The following is a 27,731-nucleotide window of genomic DNA, read 5'->3' as shown; positions in this document are numbered from 1 at the left end:
TTATACAGATAGCAGTGTAGTTATTTCCATGTTTATACAGATAGCAGTGTAGATATTTCCGTTGACATACAGATAGCTGTGTAGATGTTTGCATGTTCATACAGATAGCGGTGTAGATATTTCCATGTTCGTACAGATAGCGGTGTAGATATTTCCACGTTTATAGAGATGGCAGTGCAGATATTTCCATGTTTATAGAGATAGTGGTGTAGATAATTTCAATTTTATACAGATAGCAGCGTAGATATTTCCAAGTTCATACAGATAGCGGTGTAGATATTTCCACGTTTATAGAGATGGCGGTGTAGATATTTCCGTGTTCATACAGATGGCGGTGTAGATATTTCCATGTTTTTAGATATGGCGGTGTAGATATTTTCACGTTTACAGAGATGGCGGTGGAGATATTTCCATGTTTACAAAGATAGCGCTGTGTATACTTCCATGTTTATGCAGATAGCGGTGTAGATATTTCCATGTTTATACAGATAGCGGTGCGGATATTTCCATGTTTATACAGATATTTGGGCAGATATTTCCATGTTTAAACAGATAGCGGTGTAGATATTTCCATCTTAATACAGATGGCGGTGTAGATATTTCCATGTTCATACAGATAGCAGTGTAGATATTTCCATGTTCATACAGATAGCGGTGTATATATTTCCATGTTCATACAGATAGCGGTGTAGATATTTCCATGTTCGTACAGATAGCGGTGAAGATATTTCCATGTTTATACAGATAGCGGCGTAGATATATCCATGTTTATACAGATAGCAGTGTAGATATTTCCATGTTTATAGAGATAGTGGTGTAGATAATTTCAATTTTATACAGAGAGCAGTGTAGATATTTCCAAGTTCATACAGATGGTGGTGTCGATATTTCCAGGTTCATACAAATGGCGGTGTAGATATTTCCATGTTCTTCCAGATAGCGGTTTAGTTATTTCCATGTTCATTCAGATAGCGGTGTAGATATTTCCATGTTCATACAGATGGCGGTGTAGATATTTACATGTTCACACAGATGGCGGTGTAGATATTTCCATGTTCATACAGATAGCGGTGTAGTTATTTCCATGTTCATACAGATAGCGGTGTAGATATTTCCATGTTCACAGATAGCGGTGTAGATATTTCCATGTTCATACACTTAGCGGTGTAGATATTTCCATGTTCATACAGATGGCGGTGTAGATATTTACATGTTCATACAGATGGCGGTGTAGTTATTTCCATGTTCATACAGATAGCGGTGTAGAGATTTCCATGTTCATACAGATAGCGGTGTAGATATTTCCATGTTGATACAGATAGCGGTGTAGATATTTCCATGTTCATACCAATAGCGTTGTATACATTTCCATGTTCATACAGTTAGCGGTGTAGATATTTCCATGTTCATACAGATAGCGGTGTCGATATTTCCATGTTCATACAGATAGCGGTGTACATATTTCCATGTTCATACAGATAGCGGTGTAGATATTTCCATGTTCATACAGATAGCGGTATAGATAATTCCATGTTCATACAGTTAGCGGTGTAGATATTTCCATGTTCATACAGATGGCGGTGTAGATATTTCCATGTTCATACAGATCGCGGTGCAGGTATTTCCATGTTCATACAGATAGCGGTGTAGATATTTCCATGTTCATACAGATAGTGGTGTAGATAATTCCATGTTCATACAGTTAGCTGAGTAGATATTTCCATGTTCATACAGATGGCGGTGTAGATATTTACATGTTCATACAGATGGCGGTGTAGATATTTCCATGTTCATACATTTAGCGGTGTAGATATTTCCATGTTCATACAGATGGCGGTGAAGATATTTCCATGTTCATACAGATGGCGGTGTAGATATTTCCATGTTTGTACGGATGGCTGTGTAGATATTTCCATGTTCATACAGGTGGCGGTGTAGTTATTTCCATGTTTATACAGATAGCAGTGTAGTTATTTCCATGTTAATAGAGATAGCTGTGTGGATATTTCCATTGATATACATATAGCTGTGTAGATATTTGCATGTTCATACAGATAGCGGTGTAGATATTTCCATGTTCGTACAGATAGCGGTGTAGATATTTCCATGTTCATACAGATGGCGGTGTAGATATTTCCATGTTCATACAGATGGCGGTGTAGATATTTCCATGTTTATAGGGATGGCGGTGTAGATATTTTCATGTTTATACAGATGGCGGTGTAGATATTTCCATGTTTACACAGATAGCAGTGTAGACATTTCCATGTTTACACAGATAGCGGTGTGGATATTTCCATGTTTATGCAGATAACAGTGTAGATATTTCCATGTTTATACAGATAGCAGTGCGGATATTTCCATGTTTATACAGATAGCGGTGTAGATATTTCCATCTTAATACAGATGGCGGTGTAGATATGTCCATGTTCGTACAGATGGCGGTGTAGAATTTCCATGTTCATACAGATGGCGGTGTAGATATTTCGAAGTTTATAGGGATAGCGCTGTAGTTATTTCCATATTTATAGAGAAATCGGTGTAGATATTTCCATGTATATTCAGATAGCTGTGTAGATATTTCCATGTTCATGCAGATAGCGGTGTAGATATTTCCATGTTTATACAGATAGCAGTGTAGATATTTCCATGTTTATAGAGATAGTGGTGTAGATAATTTCAATTTTATACAGAGAGCAGTGTAGATATTTCCAAGTTCACACAGATAGCGGTGTAGATATTTCCATGTTTATAGGGATGGCCGTGTAGATATTTTCATGTTTACACAGATGGCAGTGTAGATATTTCCATGTTTACACAGATAGCGGTGTGGATATTTCCAAGTTTATGCAGATAGCAGTGTATATATTTCCATGTTTATACAGATAGCGGTGCGGATATTTCCATGTTTATACAGATAGTTGAACAGATATTTCCATGTTTATACAGATAACGGTGTAGATATTTCCATCTTAATACAGATGGGGGTGTAGATATGTCCATGTTTGTACAGATGGCGGTGTAGATATTTCCCTGTTCATACAGATGGCGGTGTAGATATTTCGAAGTTTATAGAGATAGCGCTGTAGTTATTTCCATATTTATAGAGAAATCTCTGTAGATATTTCCAAGTATATTCAGATAGCTGTGTAGATATTTCCATGTTCATGCAGATAACGGTGTAGATATTTCCATGTTCATCCAGATGCCGGTGTACATATATCCATGTTCATACAGATGGCGGTGAAGATATTTCCATGTTAATACAGATGGTGGTGTAGATATTTCCATGTTCATACAAATGGCGGTGTAGATATTTCCATATTCATAGAGATTGCGGTGTAGATATTTCCATATTTATACAGATAGCAGTGTAGTTATTTCCATGTTTATAGAGATAGCAGTGTAGATATTTCCATTGATATACAGATAGCTGTGTAGATATTTGCATGTTCATACAGATAGCGGTGTAGATATTTCCATGTTCATACAGATAGCGGTGTAGATATTTCCATGTTCATACAGATAGCGGTGTAGATATTTCCATGTTCATACAGATAGCGGTGTAGATATTTCCATGTCCAAGCAGATAGCGGTGTAGATATTTCCATGTTCATACATTTAGCGGTGTAGATATTTCCATGTTCATACAGATGGCGGTGTAGATATTTACATGTTCATACAGATGGCGGTGTAGATATATCCATGTTCATACAGATAGCGGTGTAGCTATTTCCATGTTCATACAGATAGCGGTGTAGATATTTCCATCTTCATACAGATAGCGGTGTAGATATTTGAATGTTCTTACCGAGAGTTGTGTAGATATTTCCATGTTCATACAGTTAGCGGTGTAGATATTTCCATGTTCATACAGATGGCGGTGTAGATATTTACATGTTCATAGAGATGGCGGTGTAGATATTTCCATGTTCGTACGGATGGCAGTGTAGATATTTCCAAGTTCATACAGGTGGCGGTGTAGATATTTCCATGTTTATATAGATAGCAGAGTAGTTATTTCCATGTTTATAGAGATAGCTGTGTAGATATTCGCATTGATATACAGATAGCTGTGTAGATATTTGCATGTTCATACAGAAAGCGGGGTAGATGTTTCCATGTTCGTACAGATAGCCGTGTAGATATTTCCATGTTCATACAGATAGCGGTGTAGATATTTCCACGTTTATAGAGATGGCGGTGTAGATATTTCCATGTTCATACAGATGGCGGTGTAGATATTGCCATGTTTATAGGGATGGCGGTGTAGATATTTTCATGTTTACACAGAAGGCGGTGTAGATATTTCCATGTTTACACAGATAGCTTTGTACACATTTCCATGTTTACACAGATGGCGGTGTGGATATTTCCATGTTTATGCAAATAGCAGTGTAGATATTTCCATGTTTACACAGATAGCGGTGCGGATATTTCCATGTTTATACAGATAGTTGGGCAGATATTTCCATGTTTATACAGATAGCGGTGTAGATATTTCCATCTTAATACAGATGTCGGTGTAGATATGTCCATGTTCAAACAGATGGCGGTGTAGATATTTCCATGTACATAAAGATGGCGGTGTATATGTTTCGATGTTTATAGAGGTAGCGCTGTAGTTATTTCCATGTTTATAGAGATAGCGGTGTAGATATTTCCATGTTCATACAGGTAGCGGTGTAGATATTTCCATGTTCATACAGATAGCGGTGTAGATATTTCCATGTTCATACAGATAGCGGTGTAGATAATTCCATGTTCATACAGTTAGCGGTGTAGATATTTCCATGTTCATTCAGATGGCGGTGTAGATATTTACATGTTCATACAGATGGCGGAGTAGATATTTCCATGTTCATACAGATAGCGGTGTAGATATTTCCATGTTCATACAGAGAGCGGTGTAGATAATTTCATGTTCATACAGTTAGCTGTGTAGATATTTCCATGTTCATACAGATGGCGGTGTAGATATTTACATGTTCATACAGATGGCGGTGTAGATATTTCCATGTTCATACAGATAGCGGTGTAGATATTTCCATGTTCATACAGATAGCGGTGTAGATATTTCCATGTTCATACAGATAGCGGTGCAGATATTTCCATGTTCATAGCAATAGCGGTGAAGACATTTCCATGTTCATACATTTAGCGGTGTAGATATTTCCATGTTCATACAGATGGCGGTGAAGATATTTCCATGTTCATACAGATGGCGGTGTAGATATTTCCATGTTCATACAGATGGCGGTGTAGATATTTCCATGTTTATAGGGATGGCGGTGTAGATATTTTCATGTTTATACAGATGGCGGTGTAGATATTTCCATGTTTACACAGATAGCAGTGTAGACATTTCCATGTTTACACATATAGTGGTGTGGATATTTCCATGTTTATGCAGATAACAGTGTAGATATTTCCATGTTTATACAGATAGCAGTGCGGATATTTCCATGTTTATACAGATAGCGGTGTAGATATTTCCATCTTAATACAGATGGCGGTGTAGATATGTCCATGTTCGTACAGATGGCGGTGTAGAATTTCCATGTTCATACAGATGGCGGTGTAGATATTTCGAAGTTTATAGAGATAGCGCTGTAGTTATTTCCATATTTATAGAGAAATCGGTGTAGATATTTCCATGTATATTCAGATAGCTGTGTAGATATTTCCATGTTCATGCAGATAGCGGTGTAGATATTTCCATGTTTATACAGATAGCAGAGTAGATATTTCCATGTTTATAGAGATAGTGGTGTAGATAATTTCAATTTTATACAGAGAGCAGTGTAGATATTTCCAAGTTCACACAGATAGCGGTGTAGATATTTCCATGTTTATAGGGATGGCCGTGTAGATATTTTCATGTTTACACAGATGGCAGTGTAGATATTTCCATGTTTACACAGATAGCGGTGTGGATATTTCCAAGTTTATGCAGATAGCAGTGTATATATTTCCATGTTTATACAGATAGCGGTGCGGATATTTCCATGTTTATACAGATAGTTGAACAGATATTTCCATGTTCATACAGATAGTGGTGTAGATATTTCCATGTTGATACAGATGGCGGTCTAGATATTTCCATGTTCATACCAATAGCGTGGTAGACATTTCCATGTTCATACAGATAGCGGTGTAGATATTTCCATGTTCATACAGATAGCGGTGTAGATATTTCCATGTTCATACAGATAGCGGTGTCGATATTTCCATGTTCATACAGATAGCAGTGTAGATATTTCCATGTTCATGCAGATAGAGGTGTAGATATTTCCATGTTCATCCAGATGCCGCTGTACATATATCCATGTTCATACCGATGGCAGTGAAGATATTTCCATGTTCATACAGATGGCGGTTTAGGTATTTCCATGTTCATACAAATGGCGGTGTAGATATTTCCATGTTCATAGAGATAGCTGTGTAGATATTTCCAGGTTCATACAAATGGCGGTGTAGATATTTCCATGTTCATAGAGATGGCGGTGTAGATATTTCCAAGTTTATACAGATAGCAGTGTAGTTATTTCCATGTTTATAGAGATAGCAGTGTAGATATTTCCATTGATATAAAGATAGCTGTGTAGATATTTGCATGTTCATACAGATAGCGGTGTGGATATTTCCATGTTTATACAGATAGCGGTGTAGATATTTCCATATTCATACAGATAGCGGTGTAGATATTTCCATGTTCATACAGATAGCGGTGTAGATATTTCCATGTTCACAGATAGCGGTGTAGATATTTCCATGTTCATACACTTAGCGGTGTAGATATTTCCATGTTCATACAGATGGCGGTGTAGATATTTACATGTTCATACAGATGGCGGTGTAGTTATTTCCATGTTCATACAGATAGCGGTGTAGAGATTTCCATGTTCATACAGATAGCGGTGTAGATATTTCCATGTTGATACAGATAGCGGTGTAGATATTTCCATGTTCATACCAATAGCGTTGTATACATTTCCATGTTCATACAGTTAGCGGTGTAGATATTTCCATGTTCATACAGATAGCCGTGTCGATATTTCCATGTTCATACAGATAGCGGTGTACATATTTCCATGTTCATACAGATAGCGGTGTAGATATTTCCATGTTCATACAGATAGCGGTGTAGATAATTCCATGTTCATACAGTTAGCGGTGTAGATATTTCCATGTTCATACAGATGGCGGTGTAGATATTTCCATGTTCATACAGTTAGCTGAGTAGATATTTCCATGTTCATACAGATGGCGGTGAAGATATTTCCATGTTCATACAGATGGCGGTGTAGATATTTCCATGTTTGTACGGATGGCTGTGTAGATATTTCCATGTTCATACAGGTGGCGGTGTAGTTATTTCCATGTTTATACAGATAGCAGTGTAGTTATTTCCATGTTAATAGAGATAGCTGTGTGGATATTTCCATTGATATACATATAGCTGTGTAGATATTTGCATGTTCATACAGATAGCGGTGTAGATATTTCCATGTTCGTACAGATAGCGGTGTAGATATTTCCATGTTCATACAGATAGCGGTGTAGATATTTCCATGTTCATACAGATAACGGTGTAGATATTTCCATGTTCATACAAACAGCGGTGTAGATATTTCCATGTTTATACAGATGGTGGTGTAGATATTTCCATGTATATAGAGATGGCGTTCTAGATATTTCCATGTTTACAGAGATAGTGGTGTAGTTATTTCCAAGTTTATAGAGACAGCGTTGTAGATATTTCCATGTTTATACAGATAGCAGTGAAGATATTTCCATGTTTATACAGATAGCGGTGTAGATATTTCCATGTTTATACAGATAGCAGTGAAGATATTTCCATGTTTATAGAGATGGTGGTGTAGATAATTTCAATTTTATACAGAGAGCAGTGTAGATATTTCCAAGTTCATACAGATAGCGGTGTAGATATTTCCACGTTTATAGAGATGGTGGTGTAGATATTTCCATGTTCATACAGACGACGGTGTAGATATTTCCATGTTTATAGGGATGGCGGTGTAGATATTTTCATGTTTACACAGATGGTGGTGTAGATATTTCCATGCTCATACAGATGGCGGTGTAGATATTTACATGTTCATACAGATGGCGGTGTAGATATTTCCATGTTCATACAGATAGCGGTGTAGATATTTCCATGTTCATACAGATAGCGGTGCAGATAATTCCATGTTCATACAGTTAGCTCTGTAGATATTTCCATGTTCATACAGATGGCGGTGTAGGTATTTGTATGTTCATACAGATGGCGGTGTAGATATTTCCATGTTCATACAGATAGCGGTGTAGATTTTTCCATGTTCATACAGATAGCGGTGTAGATATATCCATGTTTATATAGATAGTGGTGTAGATAATTTCAATTTTATACAAAGTGCAGTGTAGATATTTCCAAGTTCATACAGATAGTGGTGTAGATATTTCCAGGTTCATACAAATGGCGGTGTAGATATTTACATGTTCATACAAATGGCGGTATAGTTATTTCCATGTTCGTACAGATGTCGGTGTGGATATTTCCATGTTCATACCAATAGCGGTGTAGTTATTTCCATGTTCATACAGTTAGCGGTGTAGATATTTCCATGTTCATACAGAAGGCGGTGTAGATATTTACATGTTCATACAGATGGCGGTGTAGATATTTCCATGTTCGTACGGATGGCAGTGTAGATATTTCCATGTTCATACAGGTGGCGGTGTAGATATTTCCATGTTCATACAGATAGCGGTGTAGGTATTTCCATGTTCATACAGATAGCGGTGTAGATAATTCCATGTTCATACAGTTAGCTGTGTAGATATTTCCATGTTCATACAGATGGCGGTGTAGATATTTACATGTTCATACAGATGGCGGTGTAGATATTTCCATGTTCATACAGATAGCGGTGTAGATATTTCCATGTTCATACAGATAGCGGTGTATATATTTCCATGTTCATACAGATAGCGGTGTAGATATTTCCATGTTCGTACAGATAGCGGTGAAGATATTTCCATGTTTATACAGATAGCGGCGTAGATATATCCATGTTTATACAGATAGCAGTGTAGATATTTCCATGTTTATAGAGATAGTGGTGTAGATAATTTCAATTTTATACAGAGAGCAGTGTAGATATTTCCAAGTTCATACAGATAGTGGTGTCGATATTTCCAGGTTCATACAAATGGCGGTGTAGATATTTCCATGTTCTTCCAGATAGCGGTTTAGTTATTTCCATGTTCATTCAGATAGCGGTGTAGATATTTCCATGTTCATACAGATGGCGGTGTAGATATTTACATGTTCACACAGATGGCGGTGTAGATATTTCCATGTTCGTACAGATAGCGGTGTAGTTATTTCCATGTTCATACAGATAGCGGTGTAGATATTTCCATGTTCACAGATAGCGGTGTAGATATTTCCATGTTCATACACTTAGCGGTGTAGATATTTCCATGTTCATACAGATGGCGGTGTAGATATTTACATGTTCATACAGATGGCGGTGTAGTTATTTCCATGTTCATACAGATAGCGGTGTAGAGATTTCCATGTTCATACAGATAGCGGTGTAGATATTTCCATGTTGATACAGATAGCGGTGTAGATATTTCCATTTTCATACCAATAGCGTTGTATACATTTCCATGTTCATACAGATCGCGGTGCAGGTATTTCCATGTTCATACAGATAGCGGTGTAGATATTTCCATGTTCATACAGATAGTGGTGTAGATAATTCCATGTTCATACAGTTAGCTGAGTAGATATTTCCATGTTCATACAGATGGCGGTGTAGATATTTACATGTTCATACAGATGGCGGTGTAGATATTTCCATGTTCATACATTTAGCGGTGTAGATATTTCCATGTTCATACAGATGGCGGTGAAGATATTTCCATGTTCATACAGATGGCGGTGTAGATATTTCCATGTTTGTACGGATGGCTGTGTAGATATTTCCATGTTCATACAGGTGGCGGTGTAGTTATTTCCATGTTTATACAGATAGCAGTGTAGTTATTTCCATGTTAATAGAGATAGCTGTGTAGATATTTCCATTGATATACATATAGCTGTGTAGATATTTGCATGTTCATACAGATAGCGGTGTAGATATTTCCATGTTCATACAGATAGCGGTGTAGATATTTCCATGTTCATACAGATAACGGTGTAGATATTTCCATGTTCATACAAACAGCGGTGTAGATATTTCCATATTTATACAGATGGTGGTGTAGATATTTCCATGTATATAGAGATGGCGTTCTAGATATTTCCATGTTTACAGAGATAGTGGTGTAGTTATTTCCAAGTTTATAGAGACAGCGTTGTAGATATTTCCATGTTTATACAGATAGCAGTGAAGATATTTCCATGTTTATACAGATAGCGGTGTAGATATTTCCATGTTTATACAGATAGCAGTGAAGGTATTTCCATGTTTATAGAGATAGTGGTGTAGATAATTTCAATTTTATACAGAGAGCAGTGTAGATATTTCCAAGTTCATACAGATAGCGGTGTAGATATTTCCACGTTTATAGATATGGTGGTGTAGATATTTCCATGTTCATACAGACGACGGTGTAGATATTTCCATGTTTATAGGGATGGCGGTGTAGATATTTTCATGTTTACACAGATGGCGGTGTAGATATTTCCATGTTCATACAGATGGCGGTATAGATATTTCCATGTTCATACAAATGGCGGTGAAGATATTTCCATGTTCATACAGATGGCGGTGTAGGTATTTCCATGTTTGTACGGATGGCTGTGTAGATATTTCCATGTTCATACAGGTGGCGGTGTAGTTATTTCCATGTTTATACAGATAGCAGTGTAGTTATTTCCATGTTAATAGAGATAGCTGTGTGGATATTTCCATTGATATACATATAGCTGTGTAGATATTTGCATGTTCATACAGATAGCGGTGTAGATATTTCCATGTTCGTACAGATAGCGGTGTAGATATTTCCATGTTCATACAGATAGCGGTGTAGATATTTCCATGTTCATACAGATAACGGTGTAGATATTTCCATGTTCATACAAACAGCGGTGTAGATATTTCCATGTTTATACAGATGGTGGTGTAGATATTTCCATGTATATAGAGATGGCGTTCTAGATATTTCCATGTTTACAGAGATAGTGGTGTAGTTATTTCCAAGTTTATAGAGACAGCGTTGTAGATATTTCCATGTTTATACAGATAGCAGTGAAGATATTTCCATGTTTATACAGATAGCGGTGTAGATATTTCCATGTTTATACAGATAGCAGTGAAGATATTTCCATGTTTATAGAGATAGTGGTGTAGATAATTTCAATTTTATACAGAGAGCAGTGTAGATATTTCCAAGTTCATACAGATAGCGGTGTAGATATTTCCACGTTTATAGAGATGGTGGTGTAGATATTTCCATGTTCATACAGACGACGGTGTAGATATTTCCATGTTTATAGGGATGGCGGTGTAGATATTTTCATGTTTACACAGATGGCGGTGTAGATATTTCCATGTTCATACAGATGGCGGTGTAGATATTTCCATGTTCATACAGATAGTGGTGTAGATATTTCCATGTTCATACAGATAGCGGTGCAGATAATTCCATGTTCATACAGTTAGCTCTGTAGATATTTCCATGTTCATACAGATGGCGGTGTAGGTATTTGTATGTTCATACAGATGGCGGTGTAGATATTTCCATGTTCATACAGATAGTGGTGTAGATATTTCCATGTTCATACATTTAGCGGTGTAGATATTTCCATGTTCATACAGATGGCGGTGAAGATATTTCCATGTTCATACAGATGGCGGTGTAGATATTTCCATGTTTGTACGGATGGCTGTGTAGATATTTCCATGTTCATACAGGTGGCGGTGTAGTTATTTCCATGTTTATACAGATAGCAGTGTAGTTATTTCCATGTTAATAGAGATAGCTGTGTGGATATTTCCATTGATATACATATAGCTGTGTAGATATTTGCATGTTCATACAGATAGCGGTGTAGATATTTCCATGTTCATACAGATAGCGGTGTAGATATTTCCATGTTCATACAGATAACGGTGTAGATATTTCCATGTTCATACAAACAGCGGTGTAGATATTTCCATATTTATACAGATGGTGGTGTAGATATTTCCATGTATATAGAGATGGCGTTCTAGATATTTCCATGTTTACAGAGATAGTGGTGTAGTTATTTCCAAGTTTATAGAGACAGCGTTGTAGATATTTCCATGTTTATACAGATAGCAGTGAAGATATTTCCATGTTTATACAGATAGCGGTGTAGATATTTCCATGTTTATACAGATAGCAGTGAAGGTATTTCCATGTTTATAGAGATAGTGGTGTAGATAATTTCAATTTTATACAGAGAGCAGTGTAGATATTTCCAAGTTCATACAGATAGCGGTGTAGATATTTCCACGTTTATAGATATGGTGGTGTAGATATTTCCATGTTCATACAGACGACGGTGTAGATATTTCCATGTTTATAGGGATGGCGGTGTAGATATTTTCATGTTTACACAGATGGCGGTGTAGATATTTCCATGTTCATACAGATGGCGGTATAGATATTTCCATGTTCATACAAATGGCGGTGAAGATATTTCCATGTTCATACAGATGGCGGTGTAGGTATTTCCATGTTTGTACGGATGGCTGTGTAGATATTTCCATGTTCATACAGGTGGCGGTGTAGTTATTTCCATGTTTATACAGATAGCAGTGTAGTTATTTCCATGTTAATAGAGATAGCTGTGTGGATATTTCCATTGATATACATATAGCTGTGTAGATATTTGCATGTTCATACAGATAGCGGTGTAGATATTTCCATGTTCGTACAGATAGCGGTGTAGATATTTCCATGTTCATACAGATAGCGGTGTAGATATTTCCATGTTCATACAGATAACGGTGTAGATATTTCCATGTTCATACAAACAGCGGTGTAGATATTTCCATGTTTATACAGATGGTGGTGTAGATATTTCCATGTATATAGAGATGGCGTTCTAGATATTTCCATGTTTACAGAGATAGTGGTGTAGTTATTTCCAAGTTTATAGAGACAGCGTTGTAGATATTTCCATGTTTATACAGATAGCAGTGAAGATATTTCCATGTTTATACAGATAGCGGTGTAGATATTTCCATGTTTATACAGATAGCAGTGAAGATATTTCCATGTTTATAGAGATAGTGGTGTAGATAATTTCAATTTTATACAGAGAGCAGTGTAGATATTTCCAAGTTCATACAGATAGCGGTGTAGATATTTCCACGTTTATAGAGATGGTGGTGTAGATATTTCCATGTTCATACAGACGACGGTGTAGATATTTCCATGTTTATAGGGATGGCGGTGTAGATATTTTCATGTTTACACAGATGGCGGTGTAGATATTTCCATGTTCATACAGATGGCGGTGTAGATATTTCCATGTTCATACAGATAGTGGTGTAGATATTTCCATGTTCATACAGATAGCGGTGCAGATAATTCCATGTTCATACAGTTAGCTCTGTAGATATTTCCATGTTCATACAGATGGCGGTGTAGGTATTTGTATGTTCATACAGATGGCGGTGTAGATATTTCCATGTTCATACAGATAGCGGTGTAGATTTTTCCATGTTCATACAGATAGCGGTGTAGATATATCCATGTTTATATAGATAGTGGTGTAGATAATTTCAATTTTATACAAAGTGCAGTGTAGATATTTCCATTGATATAAAGATAGCTGTGTAGATATTTGCATGTTCATACAGATAGCGGTGTGGATATTTCCATGTTTATACAGATAGCGGTGTAGATATTTCCATATTCATACAGATAGCGGTGTAGATATTTCCATGTTCATACAGATAGCGGTGTAGATATTTCCATGTTCACAGATAGCGGTGTAGATATTTCCATGTTCATACACTTAGCGGTGTAGATATTTCCATGTTCATACAGATGGCGGTGTAGATATTTACATGTTCATACAGATGGCGGTGTAGTTATTTCCATGTTCATACAGATAGCGGTGTAGAGATTTCCATGTTCATACAGATAGCGGTGTAGATATTTCCATGTTGATACAGATAGCGGTGTAGATATTTCCATGTTCATACCAATAGCGTTGTATACATTTCCATGTTCATACAGTTAGCGGTGTAGATATTTCCATGTTCATACAGATAGCCGTGTCGATATTTCCATGTTCATACAGATAGCGGTGTACATATTTCCATGTTCATACAGATAGCGGTGTAGATATTTCCATGTTCATACAGATAGCGGTGTAGATAATTCCATGTTCATACAGTTAGCGGTGTAGATATTTCCATGTTCATACAGATGGCGGTGTAGATATTTCCATGTTCATACAGTTAGCTGAGTAGATATTTCCATGTTCATACAGATGGCGGTGAAGATATTTCCATGTTCATACAGATGGCGGTGTAGATATTTCCATGTTTGTACGGATGGCTGTGTAGATATTTCCATGTTCATACAGGTGGCGGTGTAGTTATTTCCATGTTTATACAGATAGCAGTGTAGTTATTTCCATGTTAATAGAGATAGCTGTGTGGATATTTCCATTGATATACATATAGCTGTGTAGATATTTGCATGTTCATACAGATAGCGGTGTAGATATTTCCATGTTCGTACAGATAGCGGTGTAGATATTTCCATGTTCATACAGATAGCGGTGTAGATATTTCCATGTTCATACAGATAACGGTGTAGATATTTCCATGTTCATACAAACAGCGGTGTAGATATTTCCATGTTTATACAGATGGTGGTGTAGATATTTCCATGTATATAGAGATGGCGTTCTAGATATTTCCATGTTTACAGAGATAGTGGTGTAGTTATTTCCAAGTTTATAGAGACAGCGTTGTAGATATTTCCATGTTTATACAGATAGCAGTGAAGATATTTCCATGTTTATACAGATAGCGGTGTAGATATTTCCATGTTTATACAGATAGCAGTGAAGATATTTCCATGTTTATAGAGATGGTGGTGTAGATAATTTCAATTTTATACAGAGAGCAGTGTAGATATTTCCAAGTTCATACAGATAGCGGTGTAGATATTTCCACGTTTATAGAGATGGTGGTGTAGATATTTCCATGTTCATACAGACGACGGTGTAGATATTTCCATGTTTATAGGGATGGCGGTGTAGATATTTTCATGTTTACACAGATGGTGGTGTAGATATTTCCATGCTCATACAGATGGCGGTGTAGATATTTACATGTTCATACAGATGGCGGTGTAGATATTTCCATGTTCATACAGATAGCGGTGTAGATATTTCCATGTTCATACAGATAGCGGTGCAGATAATTCCATGTTCATACAGTTAGCTCTGTAGATATTTCCATGTTCATACAGATGGCGGTGTAGGTATTTGTATGTTCATACAGATGGCGGTGTAGATATTTCCATGTTCATACAGATAGCGGTGTAGATTTTTCCATGTTCATACAGATAGCGGTGTAGATATATCCATGTTTATATAGATAGTGGTGTAGATAATTTCAATTTTATACAAAGTGCAGTGTAGATATTTCCAAGTTCATACAGATAGTGGTGTAGATATTTCCAGGTTCATACAAATGGCGGTGTAGATATTTACATGTTCATACAAATGGCGGTATAGTTATTTCCATGTTCGTACAGATGTCGGTGTGGATATTTCCATGTTCATACCAATAGCGGTGTAGTTATTTCCATGTTCATACAGTTAGCGGTGTAGATATTTCCATGTTCATACAGAAGGCGGTGTAGATATTTACATGTTCATACAGATGGCGGTGTAGATATTTCCATGTTCGTACGGATGGCAGTGTAGATATTTCCATGTTCATACAGGTGGCGGTGTAGATATATCCATGTTCATACAGATAGCGGTGTAGGTATTTCCATGTTCATACAGATAGCGGTGTAGATAATTCCATGTTCATACAGTTAGCTGTGTAGATATTTCCATGTTCATACAGATGGCGGTGTAGATATTTACATGTTCATACAGATGGCGGTGTAGATATTTCCATGTTCATACAGATAGCGGTGTAGATATTTCCATGTTCATACAGATAGCGGTGTATATATTTCCATGTTCATACAGATAGCGGTGTAGATATTTCCATGTTCGTACAGATAGCGGTGAAGATATTTCCATGTTTATACAGATAGCGGCGTAGATATATCCATGTTTATACAGATAGCAGTGTAGATATTTCCATGTTTATAGAGATAGTGGTGTAGATAATTTCAATTTTATACAGAGAGCAGTGTAGATATTTCCAAGTTCATACAGATAGTGGTGTCGATATTTCCAGGTTCATACAAATGGCGGTGTAGATATTTCCATGTTCTTCCAGATAGCGGTTTAGTTATTTCCATGTTCATTCAGATAGCGGTGTAGATATTTCCATGTTCATACAGATGGCGGTGTAGATATTTACATGTTCACACAGATGGCGGTGTAGATATTTCCATGTTCGTACAGATAGCGGTGTAGTTATTTCCATGTTCATACAGATAGCGGTGTAGATATTTCCATGTTCACAGATAGCGGTGTAGATATTTCCATGTTCATACACTTAGCGGTGTAGATATTTCCATGTTCATACAGATGGCGGTGTAGATATTTACATGTTCATACAGATGGCGGTGTAGTTATTTCCATGTTCATACAGATAGCGGTGTAGAGATTTCCATGTTCATACAGATAGCGGTGTAGATATTTCCATGTTGATACAGATAGCGGTGTAGATATTTCCATTTTCATACCAATAGCGTTGTATACATTTCCATGTTCATACAGATCGCGGTGCAGGTATTTCCATGTTCATACAGATAGCGGTGTAGATATTTCCATGTTCATACAGATAGTGGTGTAGATAATTCCATGTTCATACAGTTAGCTGAGTAGATATTTCCATGTTCATACAGATGGCGGTGTAGATATTTACATGTTCATACAGATGGCGGTGTAGATATTTCCATGTTCATACATTTAGCGGTGTAGATATTTCCATGTTCATACAGATGGCGGTGAAGATATTTCCATGTTCATACAGATGGCGGTGTAGATATTTCCATGTTTGTACGGATGGCTGTGTAGATATTTCCATGTTCATACAGGTGGCGGTGTAGTTATTTCCATGTTTATACAGATAGCAGTGTAGTTATTTCCATGTTAATAGAGATAGCTGTGTGGATATTTCCATTGATATACATATAGCTGTGTAGATATTTGCATGTTCATACAGATAGCGGTGTAGATATTTCCATGTTCATACAGATAGCGGTGTAGATATTTCCATGTTCATACAGATAACGGTGTAGATATTTCCATGTTCATACAAACAGCGGTGTAGATATTTCCATATTTATACAGATGGTGGTGTAGATATTTCCATGTATATAGAGATGGCGTTCTAGATATTTCCATGTTTACAGAGATAGTGGTGTAGTTATTTCCAAGTTTATAGAGACAGCGTTGTAGATATTTCCATGTTTATACAGATAGCAGTGAAGATATTTCCATGTTTATACAGATAGCGGTGTAGATATTTCCATGTTTATACAGATAGCAGTGAAGGTATTTCCATGTTTATAGAGATAGTGGTGTAGATAATTTCAATTTTATACAGAGAGCAGTGTAGATATTTCCAAGTTCATACAGATAGCGGTGTAGATATTTCCACGTTTATAGATATGGTGGTGTAGATATTTCCATGTTCATACAGACGACGGTGTAGATATTTCCATGTTTATAGGGATGGCGGTGTAGATATTTTCATGTTTACACAGATGGCGGTGTAGATATTTCCATGTTCATACAGATGGCGGTATAGATATTTCCATGTTCATACAAATGGCGGTGAAGATATTTCCATGTTCATACAGATGGCGGTGTAGGTATTTCCATGTTTGTACGGATGGCTGTGTAGATATTTCCATGTTCATACAGGTGGCGGTGTAGTTATTTCCATGTTTATACAGATAGCAGTGTAGTTATTTCCATGTTAATAGAGATAGCTGTGTGGATATTTCCATTGATATACATATAGCTGTGTAGATATTTGCATGTTCATACAGATAGCGGTGTAGATATTTCCATGTTCGTACAGATAGCGGTGTAGATATTTCCATGTTCATACAGATAGCGGTGTAGATATTTCCATGTTCATACAGATAACGGTGTAGATATTTCCATGTTCATACAAACAGCGGTGTAGATATTTCCATGTTTATACAGATGGTGGTGTAGATATTTCCATGTATATAGAGATGGCGTTCTAGATATTTCCATGTTTACAGAGATAGTGGTGTAGTTATTTCCAAGTTTATAGAGACAGCGTTGTAGATATTTCCATGTTTATACAGATAGCAGTGAAGATATTTCCATGTTTATACAGATAGCGGTGTAGATATTTCCATGTTTATACAGATAGCAGTGAAGATATTTCCATGTTTATAGAGATAGTGGTGTAGATAATTTCAATTTTATACAGAGAGCAGTGTAGATATTTCCAAGTTCATACAGATAGCGGTGTAGATATTTCCACGTTTATAGAGATGGTGGTGTAGATATTTCCATGTTCATACAGACGACGGTGTAGATATTTCCATGTTTATAGGGATGGCGGTGTAGATATTTTCATGTTTACACAGATGGCGGTGTAGATATTTCCATGTTCATACAGATGGCGGTGTAGATATTTCCATGTTCATACAGATAGTGGTGTAGATATTTCCATGTTCATACAGATAGCGGTGCAGATAATTCCATGTTCATACAGTTAGCTCTGTAGATATTTCCATGTTCATACAGATGGCGGTGTAGGTATTTGTATGTTCATACAGATGGCGGTGTAGATATTTCCATGTTCATACAGATAGCGGTGTAGATTTTTCCATGTTCATACAGATAGCGGTGTAGATATATCCATGTTTATATAGATAGTGGTGTAGATAATTTCAATTTTATACAAAGTGCAGTGTAGATATTTCCAAGTTCATACAGATAGTGGTGTAGATATTTCCAGGTTCATACAAATGGCGGTGTAGATATTTACATGTTCATACAAATGGCGGTATAGTTATTTCCATGTTCGTACAGATGTCGGTGTGGATATTTCCATGTTCATACCAATAGCGGTGTAGATATTTCCATGTTCATACAGTTAGCGGTGTAGATATTTCCATGTTCATACAGAAGGCGGTGTAGATATTTACATGTTCATACAGATGGCGGTGTAGATATTTCCATGTTCGTACAGATAGCGGTGTAGGTATTTCCATGTTCATACAGATAGCGGTGTAGATAATTCCATGTTCATACAGTTAGCTGTGTAGATATTTCCATGTTCATACAGATGGCGGTGTAGATATTTACATGTTCATACAGATGGCGGTGTAGATATTTCCATGTTCATACAGATAGCGGTGTAGATATTTCCATGTTCATACAGATAGCGGTGTATATATTTCCATGTTCATACAGATAGCGGTGTAGATATTTCCATGTTCGTACAGATAGCGGTGAAGATATTTCCATGTTTATACAGATAGCGGCGTAGATATATCCATGTTTATACAGATAGCAGTGTAGATATTTCCATGTTTATAGAGATAGTGGTGTAGATAATTTCAATTTTATACAGAGAGCAGTGTAGATATTTCCAAGTTCATACAGATAGTGGTGTCGATATTTCCAGGTTCATACAAATGGCGGTGTAGATATTTCCATGTTCTTCCAGATAGCGGTTTAGTTATTTCCATGTTCATTCAGATAGCGGTGTAGATATTTCCATGTTCATACAGATGGCGGTGTAGATATTTACATGTTCACACAGATGGCGGTGTAGATATTTCCATGTTCGTACAGATAGCGGTGAAGATATTTCCATGTTTATACAGATAGCGGCGTAGATATATCCATGTTTATACAGATAGCAGTGTAGATATTTCCATGTTTATAGAGATAGTGGTGTAGATAATTTCAATTTTATACAGAGAGCAGTGTAGATATTTCCAAGTTCATACAGATAGTGGTGTCGATATTTCCAGGTTCATACAAATGGCGGTGTAGATATTTCCATGTTCTTCCAGATAGCGGTTTAGTTATTTCCATGTTCATTCAGATAGCGGTGTAGATATTTCCATGTTCATACAGATGGCGGTGTAGATATTTACATGTTCACACAGATGGCGGTGTAGATATTTCCATGTTCGTACAGATAGCGGTGTAGTTATTTCTATGTTCATACAGATAGCGGTGTAGATATTTCCATGTTCACAGATAGCTGTTTAGATATTTCCATGTTCATACAGATAGCGGTGCAGATAATTCCATGTTCATACAGTTAGCTCTGTAGATATTTCCATGTTCATACAGATGGCGGTGTAGGTATTTGTATGTTCATACAGATGGCGGTGTAGATATTTCCGTGTTCATACAGATAGTGGTGTAGATTTTTCCATGTTCATACAGATAGCGGTGTAGATATATCCATGTTTATATAGATAGTGGTGTAGATAATTTCAATTTTATACAAAGTGCAGTGTAGATATTTCCAAGTTCATACAGATAGTGGTGTAGATATTTCCAGGTTCATACAAATGGCGGTGTAGATATTTACATGTTCATACAAATGGCGGTATAGTTATTTCCATGTTCGTACAGATGTCGGTGTGGATATTTCCATGTTCATACCAATAGCGGTGTAGTTATTTCCATGTTCATACAGTTAGCGGTGTAGATATTTCCATGTTCATACAGAAGGCGGTGTAGATATTTACATGTTCATACAGATGGCGGTGTAGATATTTCCATGTTCGTACGGATGGCAGTGTAGATATTTCCATGTTCATACAGGTGGCGGTGTAGATATTTCCATGTTCATACAGATAGCGGTGTAGGTATTTCCATGTTCATACAGATAGCTGTGTAGATAATTCCATGTTCATACAGTTAGCTGTGTAGATATTTCCATGTTCATACAGATGGCGGTGTAGATATTTACATGTTCATACAGACGGCGGTGTAGATATTTCCATGTTCATACAGATAGCGGTGTAGATATTTCCATGTTCATACAGATAGCGGTGTATATATTTCCATGTTCATACAGATAGCGGTGTAGATATTTCCATGTTCGTACAGATAGCGGTGAAGATATTTCCATGTTTATACAGATAGCGGCGTAGATATATCCATGTTTATACAGATAGCAGTGTAGATATTTCCATGTTCATACAGATGGCGGTGTAGATATTTCCATGTTCATACAGATGGTGGTGTAGTTATTTCCATGTTCATACATATAGCGGTGCAGATAATTCCATGTTCATACAGTTAGCTCTGTAGATATTTCCATGTTCATACAGATGGCGGTGTAGGTATTTGTATGTTCATACAGATGGCGGTGTAGATATTTCCATGTTCATACAGATAGCGGTGTAGATTTTTCCATGTTCATACAGATAGCGGTGTAGATATATCCATGTTTATATAGATAGTGGTGTAGATAATTTCAATTTTATACAAAGTGCAGTGTAGATATTTCCAAGTTCATACATATAGTGGTGTAGATATTTCCAGGTTCATACAAATGGCGGTGTAGATATTTACATGTTCATACAAATGGCGGTATAGTTATTTCCATGTTCGTACAGATGTCGGTGTGGATATTTCCATGTTCATACCAATAGCGGTGTAGTTATTTCCATGTTCATACAGTTAGCGGTGTAGATATTTCCATGTTCATACAGAAGGCGGTGTAGATATTTCCATGTTCATACATTTAGCGGTGTAGATATTTCCATGTTCATACAGATGGCGGTGAAGATATTTCCATGTTCATACAGATGGCGGTGTAGATTTTCCATGTTTGTACGGATGGCTGTGTAGATATTTCCATGTTCATACAGGTGGCGGTGTAGTTATTTCCATGTTTATACAGATAGCAGTGTAGTTATTTCCATGTTAATAGAGATAGCTGTGTGGATATTTCCATTGATATACATATAGCTGTGTAGATATTTGCATGTTCATACAGATAGCGGTGTAGATATTTCCATGTTCGTACAGATAGCGGTGTAGATATTTCCATGTTCATACAGATAGCGGTGTAGATATTTCCATGTTCATACAGATAACGGTGTAGATATTTCCATGTTCATACAAACAGCGGTGTAGATATTTCCATGTTTATACAGATGGTGGTGTAGATATTTCCATGTATATAGAGATGGCGTTCTAGATATTTCCATGTTTACAGAGATAGTGGTGTAGTTATTTCCAAGTTTATAGAGACAGCGTTGTAGATATTTCCATGTTTATACAGATAGCAGTGAAGATATTTCCATGTTTATACAGATAGCGGTGTAGATATTTCAATGTTTATACAGATAGCAGTGAAGATATTTCCATGTTTATAGAGATAGTGGTGTAGATAATTTCAATTTTATACAGAGAGCAGTGTAGATATTTCCAAGTTCATACAGATAGCGGTGTAGATATTTCCACGTTTATAGAGATGGTGGTGTAGATATTTCCATGTTCATACAGACGACGGTGTAGATATTTCCATGTTTATAGGGATGGCGGTGTAGATATTTTCATGTTTACACAGATGGCGGTGTAGATATTTCCATGTTCATACAGATGGCGGTGTAGATATTTACATGTTCATACAGATGGCGGTGTAGATATTTCCATGTTCATACAGATAGCGGTGTAGATATTTCCATGTTCATACAGATAGCGGTGCAGATAATTCCATGTTCATACAGTTAGCTCTGTAGATATTTCCATGTTCATACAGATGGCGGTGTAGGTATTTGTATGTTCATACAGATGGCGGTGTAGATATTTCCATGTTCATACAGATAGCGGTGTAGATTTTTCCATGTTCATACAGATAGCGGTGTAGATATATCCATGTTTATATAGATAGTGGTGTAGATAATTTCAATTTTATACAAAGTGCAGTGTAGATATTTCCAAGTTCATACAGATAGTGGTGTAGATATTTCCAGGTTCATACAAATGGCGGTGTAGATATTTACATGTTCATACAAATGGCGGTATAGTTATTTCCATGTTCGTACAGATGTCGGTGTGGATATTTCCATGTTCATACCAATAGCGGTGTAGTTATTTCCATGTTCATACAGTTAGCGGTGTAGATATTTCCATGTTCATACAGAAAGCGGTGTAGATATTTACATGTTCATACAGATGGCGGTGTAGATATTTCCATGTTCGTACGGATGGCAGTGTAGATATTTCCATGTTCATACAGGTGGCGGTGTAGATATTTCCATGTTCATACAGATAGCGGTGTAGGTATTTCCATGTTCATACAGATGGCGGTGTAGATAATTCCATGTTCATACAGTTAGCTGTGTAGGTATTTCCATGTTCATACAGATGGCGGTGTAGATATTTACATGTTCATACAGATGGCGGTGTAGATATTTCCATGTTCATACAGATGGCGGTGTAGATATTTCCATGTTCATACAGATAGCGGTGTATATATTTCCATGTTCATACAGATAGCGGTGTAGATATTTCCATGTTCGTACAGATAGCGGTGAAGATATTTCCATGTTTATACAGATAGCGGCGTAGATATATCCATGTTTATACAGATAGCAGTGTAGATATTTCCATGTTTATAGAGATAGTGGTGTAGATAATTTCAATTTTATACAGAGAGCAGTGTAGATATTTCCAAGTTCATACAGATAGTGGTGTCGATATTTCCAGGTTCATACAAATGGCGGTGTAGATATTTCCATGTTCTTCCAGACAGCGGTTTAGTTATTTCCATGTTCATTCAGATAGCGGTGTTGATATTTCCATGTTCATACAGATAACGGTGTAGATAATTCCATGTTCATACAGATAGCGGTATAGATATTTCCATGTTCGTACAGATGGCGGTGTAGATATTTCCATGTTCATAGAGATGGCGGTGTAGATATTTCCATGTTTATGCAGATAGCGGTGTAGATATTTCCATGTTTATTCAGATGGTGGTGTAGATATTTCCATGTTTATAGAGATGGAGGTCTAGATATTTTCATGTTTACAGAGATAGTGGTGTAGTTATTTCCAAGTTTATAGAGACAGCGTTGTAAATATTTCCATGTTTATACAGATAGCTGTGAAGATATTTCCTTGTTTATACAGAGAGCATTGTAGATATTTCCATGTTTATACAGATAGCAGTGTAGATATTTCCATGTTTATAGAGATAGTGGTGTAGATAATTTCAATTTTATACAGAGAGCAGTGTAGATATTTCCAAGTTCATACAGATAGCGGTGTAGTTATTTCCACGTTTATAGAGACGGCGGTGTAGACATGTCCATGTTCGTACAGATGGCGGTGTAGAATTTCCATGTTCATACAGATGGCGGTGTAGATATTTCGAAGTTTATAGAGATAGCGCTGTAGTTATTTCCATATTTATAGAGAAATCGGTGTAGATATTTCCATGTATATTCAGATAGCTGTGTAGATATTTCCATGTTCATGCAGATAGCGGTGTAGATATTTCCATGTTCATCCAGATGCCGGTGTACATATATCCATGTTAATACCGATGGCAGTGAAGATATTTCCATGTTCATACAGATGGCGGTTTAGGTATTTCCATGTTCATACAAATGGCGGTGTAGATATTTCCATGTTCATAGAGATGGCGGTGTAGATATTTCCAAGTTTATACAGATAGTAGTGTAGTTATTTCCATGTTTATAGAGATAGCAGTGTAGATATTTCCATTGATATAAAGATAGCTGTGTAGATATTTGCATGTTCATACAGATAGCGGTGTAGATATTTCCATGTTTATACAGATAGCGGTGTAGATATTTCCATATTCATACAGATAGCGGTGTAGATATTTCCATGTTCATACAGATAGGGGTGTAGATATTTCCATGTTCACAGATAGCGGTGTAGATATTTCCATGTTCATACACTTAGCGGTGTAGATATTTCCATGTTCATACAGATGGCGGTGTAGATATTTACATGTTCATACAGATGGCGGTGTAGTTATTTCCATGTTCATACAGATAGCGGTGTAGAGATTTCCATGTGAATACAGATAGCGGTGTAGATATTTCCATGTTGATACAGATAGCGGTGTAGATATTTCCATGTTCATACCAATAGCGTTGTAGACATTTCCATGTTCATACAGTTAGCGGTGTAGATATTTCCATGTTCATACAGATAGCGGTGTCGATATTTCCATGTTCATACAGATAGCGGTGTAGATATTTCCATGTTCATACAGATAGCGGTGTAGATATTTCCATGTTCATACAGATAGCGGTGTAGATGATTCCATGTTCATACAGTTAGCGGTGTAGATATTTCCATGTTCATACATATGGCGGTGTAGATATTTACATGTTCATACAGATCGCGGTGTAGGTATTTCCATGTTCATACTGATAGCGGTGTAGATATTTCCATGTTCATACAGATAGTGGTGTAGATAATTCCATGTTCATACAGTTAGCTGTGTAGATATTTCCATGTTCATACAGATGGCGGCGTAGATATTTACATGTTCATACAGATGGCGGTGTAGATATTTCCATGTTCATACATTTAGCGGTGTAGATATTTCCATGTTCATACAGATGGCGGTGAAGATATTTCCATGTTCATACAGATGGCGGTGTAGATATTTCCATGTTTGTACGGATGGCTGTGTAGATATTTCCATGTTCATACAGGTGGCGGTGTAGATTTTTCCATGTTTATACAGATAGCAGTGTAGTTATTTCCATGTTTATAGAGACAGCTGTGTAGATATTTCCATTGATATACAGATAGCTGTGTAGATATTTGCATGTTCATACAGATATCGGTGTAGATATTTCCATGTTCGTACAGATAGCGGTGTAGATATTTCCATGTTCGTACAGATAGCGGTGTAGATATTTCCGTGTTCATACAGATAACGGTGTAGATATTTCCGTGTTCATACAGATAGTGGTATAGATATTTCCATGTTCATACAGTTAGCGGTGTAGATATTTCCATGTTCATACAGATGGCGGTGTAGATGTTTACATGTTCATACAAATGGCGGTATAGGTATTTCCATGTTCGTACAGATGGCGGTGTAGATATTTCCATGTTCATAGAGATGGCGGTGTAGATATTTCCATGTTTATGCAGAGAGCGGTATAGTTATTTCCATGTTTATACAGATGGTGGTGTAGATATTTCCATGTTTATAGAGATGGCGGTCTAGATATTTCCATGTTTACAGAGATAGTGGTGTAGTTATTTCCAAGTTTATAGAGACAGCGTTGTAGATATTTCCATGTTTATACAGATAGCGGTGAAGATATTTCCATGTTTATACAGATAGCGGTGTAGATATTTCCATGTTTATACAGATAGCAGTGTAGATATTTCCATGTTTATAGAGATAGTGGTGTAGATAATTTCAATTTTATACAGAGAGCAGTGTAGATATTTCCAAGTTCATACAGATAGCGGTGTAGATATTTCCATGTTTATAGCGATGGCGTTGTAGATATTTCCATGTTCATACAGAGGACGGTGCAGATATTTCCATGTACATACAGATGGCGGTGTAGATATTTTCATGTTTACACAGATGGCGCTGTAGATATATCCATGTTTACATGGATAGCGGTGTAGACATTTCCATGTTTACAGAGATTACGGTGTGGATATTTCCATGTTTATGCAGATAGGAGTGTAGATATTTCCATGTTTATACAGATAGCGGTGCGGATATTTCCATGTTTATTCAGATAGCGGTGCGCATATTTCCAGGTTTATACAGATAGTTGGGCAGATATTTCCATGTTTATACAGATAGCGGTGTAGATATTTCCATCTTAATACAGATGGCGGTGTAGATATGTCCATGTTCGTACAGACGGCGGTGTAGATATTTCCAAGTTCATACAGATGGCGGTGTAGATATTTCGAAGTTTATAGAGATAGCGCTGTAGTTATTTCCATATTTATTGAGAAATTGGTGTAGATATTTCCATGTATATTCAGATAGCTGTGTAGATATTTCCATGTTCATGCAGATAGCGGTGTAGATATTTCCATGTTCATCCAGATGCCGGTGTACATATATCCATGTTCATACAGATGGCGGTGAAGATATTTCCATGTTCATACAGATGGCGGTTTAGGTATTTCCATGTTCATACAAATGGCGGTGTAGATATTTCCATGTTAATAGAGATGGCGGTGTAGATACTTCCAGGTTCATACAAATGGCGGTGTAGATATTTCCATGTTCATAGAGATGGCGGTGTAGATATTTCCATGTTTATACAGATAGCAGTGTAGTTATTTCCATGTTTATAGAGATACCAGTGTGGATATTTCCATTGATATACAGATAGCTGTGTAGATATTTGCATGGTCACACAGATAGCGGTGTAGATATTTCCATGTTCGTACAGATAGCGGTGTAGATATTTCCATGTTCATACAGATAGCGGTGTAGATATTTCCATGTTCTTACAGATAACGGTGTAGATATTTCCATGTCCATACAGACGGCGGTATAGATATTTCCATGTTCGTA

The sequence above is a fragment of the Gorilla gorilla genome, chromosome 11 (assembly GCF_029281585.2).
Source record: "Gorilla gorilla gorilla isolate KB3781 chromosome 11, NHGRI_mGorGor1-v2.1_pri, whole genome shotgun sequence".
NCBI lineage: Eukaryota > Metazoa > Chordata > Mammalia > Primates > Hominidae > Gorilla > Gorilla gorilla.
The sequence above is the reverse complement of the archived record's forward strand: the minus strand, read 5'-3'. Positions refer to the sequence as shown.